General features: G+C 37.0%; 1 protein-coding gene across 4 annotated transcripts in view; it reads left to right on the plus strand.

Annotated features, from left to right (window-relative positions):
* LOC145973300 (pseudouridylate synthase RPUSD2) overlaps window positions 1–15,686 on the plus strand; it is a 147,810-nt gene that overhangs the window by 106,322 nt on the left and 25,802 nt on the right. The window lies entirely within an intron of this gene.

Consider the following 15,686-nt stretch of genomic DNA (forward strand, 5'->3'; position numbering starts at 1 on the left):
CGCATTCCGGGTCGAGGGATCGCGACACAGAATTATTCGCGCTCGTAAAATTTGCTCGGTTCGTCCTCCGTCCGCTTTTCGAAAGCGAATCAAGTCGAGAGATAGCTCTCGACGCTAAAAACATGCCCGGTGCGGGCCTCTAAATGGGATTGGTTAATTTTCAGCAACAGTGTTGGCTTTACACTCGCGCACGCCGGTTCGCCAACCGCGAATCAAATAATCGCGGCTAATCCCCAAGATAAACACAACCGGCTGCGATAATCCGTCGACTTGTTCGCCCTCTTCGGAAACGAGGACGAGTAGGAAAATTGAATCCGAAAAATGAGGACGGAATGGAGTGAAAACTACGATGCAACTGATTTTACGAAGCTCCGACGTATATTTCCTTCCGTGGTTAGGTATCATCGATTTCCAATTTCTCCATTATTTTCGAATTTCCAAGCAATTTAGATAAGTTAAACGACGATCGTTTTCGAATAAAATTCTTATTTGATTGACAAATTTTTAAGCTGATAAATCATATTCTTCAAATATGATAATGTAATGTGCGCGTCGAGAAAAAAATATATCTTTTACAAAATATAATATATACTCTTAAAATAATATCTTATCCTTTGACGATCTATATTTAATTTTTTGAGCACTCGTTGCAAATAAGACAAAAAATTCTGTCAGCTATAAATTTAAAATTTCTTTATATTATTTTCGAATTTCCAAGCAATTTAGATAGATTAAACGACGATCGTTTTCGAATAAAAATTCTTATTTGATTGACAAATTTTTAAGCTGATAAATCATATTCTTCAAATATAATAATATAATGTGCGCGTCGAGAAAGAAATATATCTTTTACAAAATATAATATATACTCTTAAAATAATATCTTATACTTTTGACGATCTGTGTTTAATTTTTTGAGCACTCGTTGCAAATAAGACAGGAAAATCTGTCAGCTATAAATTTAAAATTTCTTTATATTATTTTCGAATTTCCAAGCAATTTAGATAGGTTAAACGACGATTGTTTCCGAATAAAATTCTTATTTGATGGACAAATTTTTAAGTTGATAAATTCTTCAAATATATTAATGTAATGTGCGCGTCGAGAAAAAAATATATCTTTTACAAAATATAATATATACTCTTAGAATAATATCTTATACTTTTGACGATCTGTGTTCAATTTTTCGAGCACTCTTTGCAAATGAGACAGGAAAATCTGTCAGCTATAAATTTAAAATTTCTTTATTATTTTCGAATTTCGAAGCAATTTAGATAGGAACGACGATCGTTTTCGAATAAAATTCTTACTGATTGATAAATTTTTAAGCTGATAAATTCTTCAAATATAATAATGTAATGTGCGCGTCGAGAAAAAAATATATCTTTTACAAAATATAATATATACTCTTAAAATAATATCTTATACTTTTGACGATCTATGTTTAATTTCTTGAGCACTCGTTGCAAATAAGACAGAAAATTCTGTCAGCTATAAATTTAAAATTTCTTTATATTATTTTCGAATTTCCAAGCAATTTAGATAGATTAAACGACGATCGTTTTCGAATAAAATTCTTATTTGATTGATAAATTTTTAAGTTGATAAATTCTTCAAATATAATAATGTAATGTGCGCGTCGAGAAAAAAATATATCTTTTACAAAATATAATATATACTCTTAAAATAATATCTTATACTTTTGACGATCTATGTTTAATTGTTTGAGCACTCGTTGCAAATAAGACAGGAAAATCTGTCAGCTATAAATTTAAATTTTCTTTATTATTTTCGAATTTCGAAGCAATTTAGATAGGTTAAACGACGATTGTTTCCGAATAAAATTCTTATTTGATTGACAAATTTTTAAGTTGATAAATTCTTCAAATATATTAATGTAATGTGCGCGTCGAGAAAAAAGTATATCTTTTACAAAATATAATATATACTCTTAAAATAATATCTTATACTTTTGACGATCTGTGTTCAATTTTTCGAGCACTCTTTGCAAATAAGACAGGAAAATCTGTCAGCTATAAATTTAAAATTTCTTTATATTATTTTCGAATTTCCAAGCAATTTAGATAAGTTAAATGACGATCGTTTTCGAATAAAATTCTTATTTGATTGATAAATTTTTAAGCTGATAAATTCTTCAAATATAATAATGTAATATGCGCGTCGAGAAAAAAATATATCTTTTACAAAATATAATATATACTCTTAAAATAATATCTTATACTTTTGACGATCTATGTTTAATTGTTTGAGCACTCGTTGCAAATAAGACAGGAAAATCTGTCAGCTATAAATTTAAATTTTCTTTATTATTTTCGAATTTCGAAGCAATTTAGATAGGTTAAACGACGATTGTTTCCGAATAAAATTCTTATTTGATTGACAAATTTTTAAGTTGATAAATTCTTCAAATATATTAATGTAATGTGCGCGTCGAGAAAAAAATATATCTTTTACAAAATATAATATATACTCTTAAAATAATATCTTATACTTTTGACGATCTGTGTTCAATTTTTCGAGCACTCTTTGCAAATGAGACAGGAAAATCTGTCAGCTATAAATTTAAAATTTCTTTATTATTTTCGAATTTCGAAGCAATTTAGATAGGAACGACGATCGTTTTCGAATAAAATTCTTACTGATTGATAAATTTTTAAGCTGATAAATTCTTCAAATACAATAATATAATGTGCGCGTCGAGAAAAAAATATATCTTTTACAAAATATAATATATACTCTTAAAATAATATCTTATACTTTTGACGATCTATGTTCAATTTTTTGAGCACTCGTTGCAAATAAGACAGGAAGTTCTGTCAGCTATAAATTTAAAATTCAAATCGAACGACATAAAGAAATGCTTATTCTAATCTTTCGATCGCGTAAGGGTGCCCCGTGGCGAACTCAAAGGAAAGCTTCAAAAGGCTACCATATTCGCTTCGTATGCTGGTACGCCCCTTGTCGAACAGTTTTAATATATCTCTTTGTAGAATAAAACTGTCGCGTCATATATAAACTCGGATATAACTCCGATACGCGAAAGATATTATTTGTATGGCAGTTAAGTCAATATATTTCGATTCGGCTGGTTTATCTTGCCAATATGTGTCCCGCGATTGGAATAACCGGATACTTGGAAGGGAGAGAGCTGGAGGGACGCAACTTTTCCGTAGTCTCGCTTCGTGCAAAATTGTCAAACGCAGACACATCCACAGGCAGACACGAGAGCTCATTATCGCCATGGCGGGTAAATCCGCGATAACGCGACGGAAGGCGAGGAACGCGAGAAATCCGAGATTGCTCGCTGGAAATGGAAAAGCTGACCGGGAGATAATTAAATTACCATTTCGACGAGAGGGGGACTTATCGTGTGCCAATACGTGTGCCCGATAATCGATGCGAATACCATAGAGACGTCGCTCCATTTCGTTTCGTTTTCGCGAACTCGCGCCACCGCGACATTTTTCCAGTTTCACCAACGGATATCGTTTTGAGCAGAAATTTAACGATTCTAATCTGTTGAAGCGAATCGAATACTTGTGCGAATATTTGTTTTATCCCGATGCCGCAATATTATGAAGTCAGGAGATAAAGATTTTTCTTTATTTTAACATGAACGACATTTTACGTTTGCAAGTAATAGGAAATTGGATTGAATTATAAGCATTCTTAAATTTACATACTTATTGTTAGAATATGAATTTTAAAATGTTATTTTGAGATGATGTAAGAAAGAGTTCTCTTTACAAGTTTTTTTATACAAAAAATCCAAGTTTTTAATAAAAGACTGTTTTATAAAGATTCGGTTTTATGAAAAAACTGACTTTAAAAAAGTTTCCATTATAGATGATCTCTTATAAATATATACTTTATCGATTAATACTAATTATTAGGAAAATAAAATTGTGCCTTTTTAACGTTCTAGAAAATCTAGGCAGGATAGGAAATTAAAATTATTTTTGAAACTTTACGATAAACGATAAATTATATGGGCCTTCCAGATCCATTATCCCGATATCCTTACAACTCGTGAACAATTTTTCACTCGTCTAATTTTATTCTTATCGAGTAAACGAAATATTAGATCAGAGGACGACACGTCGCAATTTTAGCGCTTTTATCTCGAGAAGGGGGATCTCGTGCATCGTGCAGGTCGCGTACGGAGCGTTCGGTTAACTTTTCAGTAGTTCGAGTCGACGTTTCTCTCGCCGCGCCGTCGGTGGGCGCGATTAACGTACAGTATATCCAGCGCGAAGAGAAAAGCTCCGGTGCCGTCTCGGGTGGGAACGATCGGCCGGCGTTGTCGGATCGGGCGATACGTGAGGCACGCCGACGTGAGCTCATTATCGCGAGTTAGGGTTGCCGTTGGCGATAACGGCCGTTTGCGGTGCGCAAAGAGAGAGAGAGAGAGAGAAATGAGGAGAAGGAAGTTGAGGCGAGAATACGGAATTGCCGTCGGCGGAAGACGCACGAAGAAAGGGCAAAGGGGTAGAGAGAGGGAGAGGGAGATAGGTGGCGAAGGGTAACGGGAGCTGTTACAGAGAAAGGGATCGATCGATTGGATATTTAGACGGGCGACTGGCAATATCGACAACCAATATCTGCTCCACATTCGAATAATAGAGCTGCGCGAGCGACGCATCTCTCTCTCCCTCTCTCTCTCTCTCTCTCTTGTCGGCGAAACAAAGACCTATTAATGCCACTTGGAAGATAGACAGCTGCACGTACGTTCTCCATGACTACGCCTCCGCCATTCTCTCCTATTCCCCGTGCATCTTGTGCCCCTTAAATGCACCACGCTCGATCGAGCCCGAAGACGCCGCGGGACGCTTTAGGTATGTGTGAGAATTAAGGGCGGCGCATTGTCCAGAGTAGGTCAAAAGAACTTGCCTTTCCAAGTTGTACACACGCACACACGTATCCGAGGAATAATTTCCCGTTTGCCTCCTTATTTCCTGAGGAGAAAGATTCGAGCAATTTTCAGTATTTGCTCGTAAACAAATATTTGAAGAGTATCAAAGATTTTCGGGTAGTGGTATCACTTGGAATTTTGATGGAAGTTACAGGGTCCCATTTTGCCGAGTCTTATTCGGCAGAATTGCGGCTTTTACCATGTCGATAGTAGTAGCAGGCACTTCGTAACGGCACAAACGCCGGATTTGGAAGCTTTGAAATCCAAAACGTCGGCTTATACCGTCGTGCGCTGTACACGATGGGATCTTCGCCATCTGCGATCAGCTATCCCGGGCCGACACACGTATACGCGCGCACACACACACATACGCATTCGCGTACACTTACGACATACAAGCAAAGATTGGGAAGGCCACGGGTTTCTACGTGATTCAAATCTAGATCCGACCCTATCCCCAAGTTAAGAAGCCCGGTGTACGTTATCGAGCTGAGAAATCCTGGGTCTCGGTAATTCGGCCTCCTCTTTCCCTTTTCCACCTCGTTCGTATCTCTTCTTCGCGAAGGTCGCATTTATTCCCGGTTGAACACCCCGGAGAGATCATTTCAAGATAAGCATCATATTTTGTGTGTATATTATTTCAAGCGAATTAATTATAAATTATCGTTGATTCGTTTGGAGAAAAATGTAATACGTAAGAGGGAGATGGTTCCTTACTCGAGGTCACATGATTGAGATCTTTCGAGAAGTATTGTACCGTCCTCTTCATATTATCCGCCAATGTGCGGCGCTCTAATTGGCCACGAAGACACTCCTCGTGGCTTTGTACCCGCCTCGTCCAAAGACGAGTCTTGGCACCTTCTCATCCGGTGCTTTTTATGAGGAGAGAATATGTTGGCAGCCCTTCGCGATTGCGGGAACACGAGCTCGTTCGATGGCCCATCTGTCGGAAGCTCTCGTGCGATATTTCCTGGGTGTCCTCTCCGGTAGACGATGCTAGAGGCTCTCGAGTTATAGCGCGACAACCGCGACACGTGACATATTCCATTGTTGGTGATTCCATCATATTCGGTGCATCAACGACAACGAATCGCAATTCTCTTTTTTTACTTCATTCAAATTTTTTCTGGAAATTTGATGATTTATTTTATTGCGATTTTTTATTTAATTATAAGGAGTTTTTTATCCAACAGTCAGAAAAAAGAATAGATGACTCGCTCTAAGAGAACCAGCAAATATTTCTGTATGCTATTATATAATTATTCGTTGATGCTCCCGGGAAAAAGAGTGATATTTTTCTCTTGCTCGTTCCTTCAATTTACTTTGCAATATTGGATTTCGTCATCATGTCACGCGAGATGGATGAATTTGATGGTGGATATCGGAAATCAACGCGAACGAAGGTCGGCTGAATCATTTAATTGGTTAATTAACGAGATAGAAATGGCATCGGAAACGTAACGCGTTGTTGAAACGTGTAACGTCGCGCGACATGAAAGCGCTACATCCCGAGATTCCGTAACTCGCGATGTAATATAGTCGGCGGAAGATAGTGCCTGTAATAGAAGTCAGAGGCCGTCGAATCGTGATATAGAACTGCAAGTTTATTTCATGTTTTACGATCTTCCTACTTTGATGTCTACCAACTTCTTCGATCGCGGAAAAATGGGAAAGGAAATGGGCAAACGGAATGCATATGTCATTCCCGGTAACAAATTTTTCCCTTCTGCACCGTGCTTAAGAATAAGACGTATAAATATAAATCTATAAAGCTTTTATTTTTCTATTCAAGAAAAAAAACGAGAGGAACCAATCTCCCTTCAAGATGAAAGAATCGCTCGCGATAAGCGATCAAGCTGTTCGAGACGACCTAATTCATATTCAACGATCTTCCCTTGTCTTGCATATTTAATTGACCATGTAGAACCAACGAAAACAAGCTGTGCGTGACGAAGAATTTGTCTAACTTCGCGACCGTGTGTGCTGGTTCACGACAGTTTGTGCTTCGACCTGTACGTGGCGGAAGACAAACAGATTATGTGCGTGATAAACATCGGTCTATGGCAGAGTTCACGTATATTATACATTGATTATCTAACAATAATGATGAACTATTTGCCGCGTAATGATCCGCTTATAAATCGCTGCATGCTGTAATCATTAGATGGACGCGTCGGATTTAAATGATAGATTTAGTACGCGGATTAAATGCTCGGGCGAGTATAACGAATATAGCGTGTGAAAAAAAGAGAAAAACTATTCGTTATTCCACACGGTCGGCGTTTTAAAATCTCGCACACAACAATAGAGTTTTGCGATTTAAAAATAACGGGCGACACGCGTATTTTTTAATTAACCCGAGAATAGACGTATACGCAAAAGCATTTTGATGATGTATCGCGTTTTATATTTTCTACTTACGAATCAACACGGCTTATATGCGATGTGCAAAATTTTCCATTGATGGAAAGAGAAATACTTTACTTTATGAAAGCACATGATACATTTTCGAGATTCGTGTAAAAGACAAAAGAAAAACTCGTGGCCGGTTTTTAACGGTACGTAACTCCTACGTGAAAGTAGTGACGGTCGATTCGAAGCCAGCCCGTGCCAGTAGAAAATTCTGTACGCACACATGTGTAACGTCACAATAATTGGAGTACATGATTGACATTTTTAAACAGGAATTTTGATAGCTTTTTTTTATTTGATTTTTCGCAGGCAGCCATTTGTTGACTCGTGAATGAAGATTACAATGTATGTATACAGGATGTATCTGAAATGATGCACTAAACTTTAGGAGCGTATTCTAGAGGTCAAAATAAGACTTTTTTTTCTTATGAACATGGGTCCGCAAATGAACTCCCCTCCGAGCTAAAATTCGAAAATGTGTGAAATTGACCAAACACCCGCAACGCAAATTTATTTATCTCTCAAGAGAGGGTGATAAATAACGTCAAAACTTTTTTTTTTCTGAAATACAGCCAATTTTTAATTTTTTCCCCAAACTTTAGGAGCCTCTAGCTCGGAGGGGAGTTCATTTGCGGACCCATGTTCATAGGAAAAAAAAGTCTTATTTTGACCTCTAGAATACGCTCTTAAAGTTTAGTGTATTTCAGATACACTGTATATTCGTGAGCGTTTAAATCCCCGGTTCCGGTGAGAACGCGGTGCATCGATCGCAGCTGCGATTAATTTTTTACAATGCCTTATTATCCGCTTCTATAACGATAAATCCTGCCTGTATCTCAGACTCGTCTCGCACACCGCGTTCCATTCGCGTCTAATCTTATCTTTCCCCGCGAATTACATACGTCCGCCTGTGCAGATGGCAACATAAGTCTCAAATTTACTGGCGAACGTTGGGGGGTATATCGAGATTACACGAAATTCGCGTGCGGTGCGATGATTCGCGGAACAATGCATCGAGCATCGTCGTGTGAATCGTCACGTACACTATTCGCGGTGGCAAATTCGCACACCGTGTTTCGCCGTGTTTCGCCAACGTAAGCGCGCTTATTTAACATTGAATATTTAAAAAAATCGCGCGAGAGAGGGAGAGAGAAAAAAAAACGGAATTTAATCAGATTTTCGCGAAGAAGAAATTTGTTTCGATTTATTCAACGAGAAATATCGCTCGCGCGAAATTTGCCCGCGAATTTATAGTTTACCCCGCGATACGCCGGATGCATTCTCCGCATCTAGTATTCAGATTTCAGTCGTGCGAGTTGATGCAGCTTCCTTCCGTTGTCCGCTCGCATGTAGATATGTGTTTTACACGTGTTACGCGGAATGAACGGTCGCGGTTTTCACTTGGCAACCATAATAGGAGCGGCGATTATTAAAGACTTGCGATAACGCGACACATGCACATGATTGTCGCGTGAAACATATGTGCTTGGCAAAATACGTGCGGAGAAGGCGAAACGCGCAAAATGTATTATAAATTATATATATATATATATATATATATATATATATATATATTGGATGTGAAAGGGAGATCGATACAGTATTTCGAGAGTAGAATCGCGGACCGATTTAAGTCATATTTTATTATTGCCGTTTGTTCGGCTGTTCGAATGCCACACGGAATAAGAATGTGACAGGTGGATGTGCCGCACGCCGCTCGATTTTCGCGAGATATGTGATAAATAAATGGATAGATTTTTGTACTATATGAAATAAAATTGAATCGGTAAAATCGTGTACACACACACATACACATACGCGCGCTTTCACGAATTCAGCTTCTTTTTGTAAAAAGCCTAAGCTTTCTAGAAAATTTTTTGGCCTGCTTTAGATGTGGCAGATATGGCGTTTTATAAACAGGTTAATTTTACAAAAAGTTCGCTTTTTCTCCTGTGAAATATAGAGAGTATGTGTATATTACGTATTAAAAAATATACGCGGAATTTAAAGAGAAAAAATCTTTTAGCACAAGTTGAAATATGCAGAGGCATGTATTACGAGCGTGAGTTATATTCTGTAATAATAATTTGAAGATCGTTTATATATACAGAGTGTATCTGGAATGATGCACTAAACTTTAGGAGCGTATTCTAGAGGTCAAAATAAGAGTTTTTTTTTCCTATGAACATGGGTCCGCAAATGAACCCCTCTCCGAGCTAGAGGCCCCTAAAGTTTGGGGAAGAAATTGAAAATTGGCTGTATTTCAGAAAAAAAAAAAAAATTTGACGTTACCTATCACCCTCTCTTGAGAGATAAATAAATTTGCGTTGCGGGTGTTTGGTCAATTTAACACATTTTCGAATTTTAGCTCGGAGGGGGGTTCATTTGTGGACCCATGTTCATAAGAAAAAAAAGTCTTATTTTGACCTCTAGAATACGCTCCTAAAGTTTAGTGCATCATTTCAGATACACCCTGTATATAGAAGCATTCGCCGCAGCTTACATTTCACTCAACGCACGAATTTGGATATCGGAAATAGGATAATGCGCAGAATTATAATGCACAGAATTCTATATTTAGATCATACAAGGTTATCAAATGAAAAAGTTTTTTCGTGAGAGGGATAAAGTTGATATTTACGACAACTCCTCAATAAAATTCGTTGTCAAATATTTAGCGATACCCAGCTGCCTCTCACATCGCACCGTTCATGAATTTCACAAGAACGGACGATTATTTTCGTTGGATTTCTCCCATAGGACCTTCGGGCATGAGGTCCTTCGATCGTCTTTCGACTGCTCGTGAATTACTCACGCAATAATAGTTAAATAAATAAAATCTACGCGAAGGATAAATAAATTTTATCGGCTAATTTATCATGTAAATTAGAATGCTAAGCGCCGGAGGATACCATTATATATTAATAACATCGTAGCAGAAAAGAGGATTTAAGTTTTACTTTTTAAAAGGATTAAACGCGCTTGCTCACAATCTTTTGCATTCTAATTAATTAATTAGGTATAATATACATATACATAATAATTCTATTTAAATACAACTATTTACAGTAGTGTAATATCAAGATTTTTATATTATATATAAATCTGTGTGAAACGGAATGACAGAAAAAAATTACATCTATTACGTATACATAATTTAATAAAGAAAACGCGAGAGAGAGCGTCGCCTTATCGCGATGATCTATGCAAAGTACCTGAACGAAGTCGCGAGGGGAAAAAGAGCGGCAGAAAAAGCGAGTCGAGTTGCAACTCGGGGGATGGTGTTTACTCCCGCTGTAAAAGCGGCCGTGCGTACATAAGCACATGTGTTGTGCGATCGATAGCGAATGAAACCCAAAGCAGCCCGCATGACGACACCGCCATTGGTTTACTACTCGTAAAACAAGGCGTCGTTCCAAACGGGCGAGATGTTGGGGCTTGGGTCACCCCTTCGGATTCCCTCCTCTCGGGCAACCCTCCGGAGGTGACTCACGACGACAGCAACGGCAGCTTTGTTCCCTCCGACTTTCCGAAGGCACGGCCGATAATCGATACCAGGAATCACTCTATTTTGTACAAAATTAGTACCGTTCCTTCGATACTGTAGCACTTAATATTAGGTCGGAGTTTGAATATATATTATATATAAAGTATACAATACGGGATCTCATTCTGGGAAATCGGAAATTCGAGATGGATTTGACTTTTGCATGCTGGCTTAATATATGTCAGGTATAATTATATATATCTAAATCTATATACGCGTGAGAATAATTTCTCTTACATTTTATAATAATATATAATATATTAAATATAACATTAAAATAAAAGAGATTAAAATCATATATAATATATTAAATATAACATTAAAATAAAAGAGATTAAAATAATATATAATATATTAAATATAACATTAAAATAAAAGAGATTAAAATAATATATAATATATTCAATATAACATTAAAATAAAAGAGCGCGAAGCTTTTCCGTAATAAACGAAATGGATTTTAATGCGGTTAACTATACGTATAATCTCTAATATATATTCATTTTACTTCTTTTATTCGATATATCGAGGATTTTTATGACTAATTTTATTAAAATCCATCTCGGGATTGGCCGGGGCATCAAATATTAAAAAGGATACTATTAAAAAGGAATAAAATTGAATATTGAATAAAATATACCAGTCATAGAACGGTTTCAGCTCTATCTTTATGTATTTCAAAGTTGTCGAGGAAAAAAGAGCTTTCCTTTCAAATTACAAGCTTGCATCAGATGGTTTGATCCTTCCGGGTCGAAAATCAACTTCTATGTACATCTTACGTCGACAATGCGAGAGCTCGGGAGATCTCGGGTCGACGAGGGAAAAAGATTTCCGCGGTGAAATTCCGTGGGCGTAGCGAGACGGATCTTCCGTGCCGAGTATCGACGGGGAAACCGAGAGCGTGGAATCCGGATGATGTTACGGAATAAAATGGTAAGACGCGCGCGGGGATACTCGAAGGGGTGGGAAGAAGAGAGAAGGAGAAAGGGGGTAGCAAAGTATACGGTACGATGTCGAGGGTCCGGGAACAACCTCGACATCGGGGGCAATTACTGGCCCGCTGCAATGAGCAAGACGGTCGTGTCCCATTGGTGTGTAATAGCATCGTAATTACTTTAAGCCACGATCGCGGTCGATCCGACAGACTCCGCCATCGTCTGAAAATAAACGAACCGAGGGAAAAGCGACTTTATGGTCAATTGCGACACCGTCGAACGATACCATCCGGTAATATTATGATCTCGTTAATTGAATTTTTTTTCTCATTACTATTATGTTGGATCAAGAGGAGAATCATGTTTGCGCGTCGGTCAATTTTTATATTTTTACATTGCAATTGGGCACGTTTGTTATATATATCTAAGACAGAATCGACAAGCATAATACGAACTTCTGGCTGAAGATGATTTATTTTTTCGATGACGTCGAGAGGAAGTTTTCTATTCTTACGATACGTAAGGCCGTCTTTTCCCTCCCTTTTTTGCTTGCTCTTCTCTTTTTTCTTGCTTTTTTCTCCCGCCTTTCTTTTCTCCTCCTCCGCAATCTCGTTTCTTTTTTCCCCCCTTTTATGCGCGAAGACGATTTCCTTCCGTTTCTCGAAAAGCTCTTGGCTAACCGACCGCGTCCGGACGGTTCTATTTCTGAAAGCTCAAGAGAGATCAATCGTTCCCTCAGTCGTGCGCGGTTACTTCTTTCAGGAGGCATTTCGATTGTCAAATGACCTCCCTCGTCTCTTGTTCCGGCGAAGAGTAGCACACGAATAATACACATCGTCGACGTTTCGGCGTGTCGAGGGCAATTTAATTAAAATAACGAGCGAAGTGAACGAGAATCTTTTCTTTCGCGAACTGTTTCTGTTTATCCGGGATTTCCTCCGTCGTTCTGTTCTCGATCTTACACAGGTCAGCTCTTGTCGGCTTATCTCCGACTTTTCCGCAGATGTGAACCGCGCGTGCCGCCCTTTGACGCGAATGTGTTTTTGCTCTTCGCTACCAATTTTCCTCCGCCAACCACTCGAGAGGTCTTTGTATAACGATCATGCTTCCGTTATTTCTGTTCCCGCAAGTACTCGACTTTGACTGGAATAAATTTATTCCTTTAGAAAAAGAGAGAGATATATACATATATTATATATAGGGTGTATCTGAAATAATGCACTAAACTTTAAGAGCGTATTTTAGAGGTCAAAATAAGACTTTTTTTTCTTATGAACATGAGTCCGCAAATGAACCCCCCTCCGAGCTAAAATTCGAAGATGTGTGAAATTGACCAAGCACCGTCAAAACCTTTTTTTTTTTAAATACAGCCAATTTTTAATTTTTTTCCCTAAACTTTAGGGGCCTCTAGCTCGGAGGGGGGTTCATTTGCGGACCCATGTTCATAGGAAAAAAAAGTCTTGTTTTGACCTCTAGAATACGCTCCTAAAGTTTAGTGCATCATTTCAGATACACCCTGTATATATACAGTTAGAAATCATGATAATACAATTCTCTTCGTCGAGAAAAATAAATCTTTTTTTTTTGTTCTAACGTAACGTTTATGCGATGTAAAGCGTCGAGTAATTGTACGCTTTTTTTCATTTTAAATGTCAGACGTTCATTAATTCCCTACGGGAAGGATTGTTTCTTAAATGACGTGTTCTAGCGATACAAAATCGGAAAAAGCGCCTTTGATTCGACTAGACGCGCGGCAGGACATTAATCAAGCCTCCTTTCGGTATTTATGTTCTTCTTCCGTTGGTCGAGAAACAGCGGGGAAATTGCTCGACGTGAATGCCAAAGCGAAAGACCCGCTCAAGTGAGACGGTGTATTTGAAATGGCGAAACTACTCTCCGGGCGATCGGCGACAATGACGGAAGCCATTTTGATGTCGTGAAATTCTCACGAGTATTTCTCTTAAATTGTCACGACGAACTTAAGGAACGTTCCTTCCTATCCATTCGATTTTATTTGTTCCAATATTGATGCTGGTAAATGATATTAGCGTGGAACAACACGAGGCTAAGGGCGTCGAAAGGGCGCGTTAAGTGTCCGAGAGCATAATTTTTAATTATATCAAATTATTCTATGAAACGCGCGTGAGAATGACGTGGCACGCATGAATTTATAAAGCGCTGTATATCTTTCATTAACCTCTCGTCGAGAATCCTCTCGCGCGCGAAAATTGAGAAAATTGTTCCTCTTATCCTGGCATATTAATCAAGCTGCCGTTCGCTTTCCTCTTAGGGCGAGAATCTCGTTTGAAGATTTAACGGAGGCTCGACGGATTAATTTCCACTTAATATGAGGAAGGAAAAATGAAATATCCACGGAAATATATATATCGTGGACTCCCATTGCGTAAGGGAATGTTTAAAGCACGAATTTCCAAGTCAATTGCTATCCGAGTAACAGGATGTTCCAGAAATTTAAATATACCCTTTTCTTCTTTTTCTCCTTCTTTTTTGTCCTTTTATTGGAGACTACGAAAGAGAAGGATGCGATCGATTTTATGTTAATCTTGACGTAAATTTTGTTCGCAAAAGCAATCACTCTTGGAGCGACACGATTGACGGTAATAGATTAGCAAATAATTGTAACGACTTTAATTAACTCTCTCTAATGTGACTCAATTCTACCATATTACTTGTCTATTCCTTTTAAAAAATAAACATCTTTGTTAATATTCCCGGAATCGTTTTCGAGATATCTTATTTTTGATGTCGTCCGTTTACCGATAATAAAAATATTATAAAAATTATCATTCATTTTCTTTTTATTAACACTATGCAGAGTTGGGAACGTTACTTCAAAAAAGTAACGCGTTACCGTTACCGTTACTTTTCGTGAAAAGTAACTCGTTACCGTTACCGTTACTAAGAAAGTAACGATTCGTTACTTTTTCGTTATTTACTTTTTATAATATAAAAATTAAATTAATTTATTTTAAAATATAATTATTATTTTATAGTATTTATTATAGTTGATTTTAAAATATAATTATTACTTTTATATATTTGATAATTATAAATTATTCCATCATTGATGTTCTTCATATTCAATTTTTCATTTATTGTAATTTAGAAATTTTAGATTTATGAATACAGAGAAAAACATCATGCATGTATATAATTTTCCAAAATATTTGCAAACTGTTTTGTAATAAGAATAGATTTTTCAATTACTAAGGGGATACTATCCAGGATTACAGAATTAAAGTAACGATAAAAGTAATGGTTAAATTCGTTACCGTTACTGTAAAAATGTAACGACGTTACCGTTACCGTTACAGACAGAAAAAAGTAACGATCGTTACCGAAAAAAAGTAACGGTAACGGTAACGACGTTACAAGTAACGCGTTACTTCCCATCTCTGACACTATGCAATACGTAATGTTAAATAATTTAGAGAAGGAACTTTTAAAAATTTTATCAAATCTTCGCCAGATAGACACTTTGCTCATAAGACAATTTGTTTTATATCAACTTAAAGTTTCTTTGTGTTTGATTAAAAAGCGATTAAAAGTAACAACATTATTAAATATTAAATTTAATTACAACAGATTTACCAAACTTTATATACAAATTATTTATACGAAGAAACTTATTAATTATTAAACTTATTAAGAAAATTATTATTTATATCAAGAAACAGCGAATGCATCGTATGTAAAAATAAAATATTTCGAAAATGATGCATTTCTCGAATTGTGCTGGATAAGAAAAAAGATGTTTATTTTTTTTTAACAAGGAATATAATAATATCTGTGTAGATAGTCTTACGGGACACTCTGTATATATTCTCGTATAATTCCT

The sequence above is a fragment of the Camponotus vicinus genome, unplaced genomic scaffold, assembly GCF_025532165.1.
Source record: "Camponotus vicinus isolate PSW18456_S1 unplaced genomic scaffold, iyCamVici1.0 SCAF_6, whole genome shotgun sequence".
NCBI classification, from domain to species: domain Eukaryota; kingdom Metazoa; phylum Arthropoda; class Insecta; order Hymenoptera; family Formicidae; genus Camponotus; species Camponotus vicinus.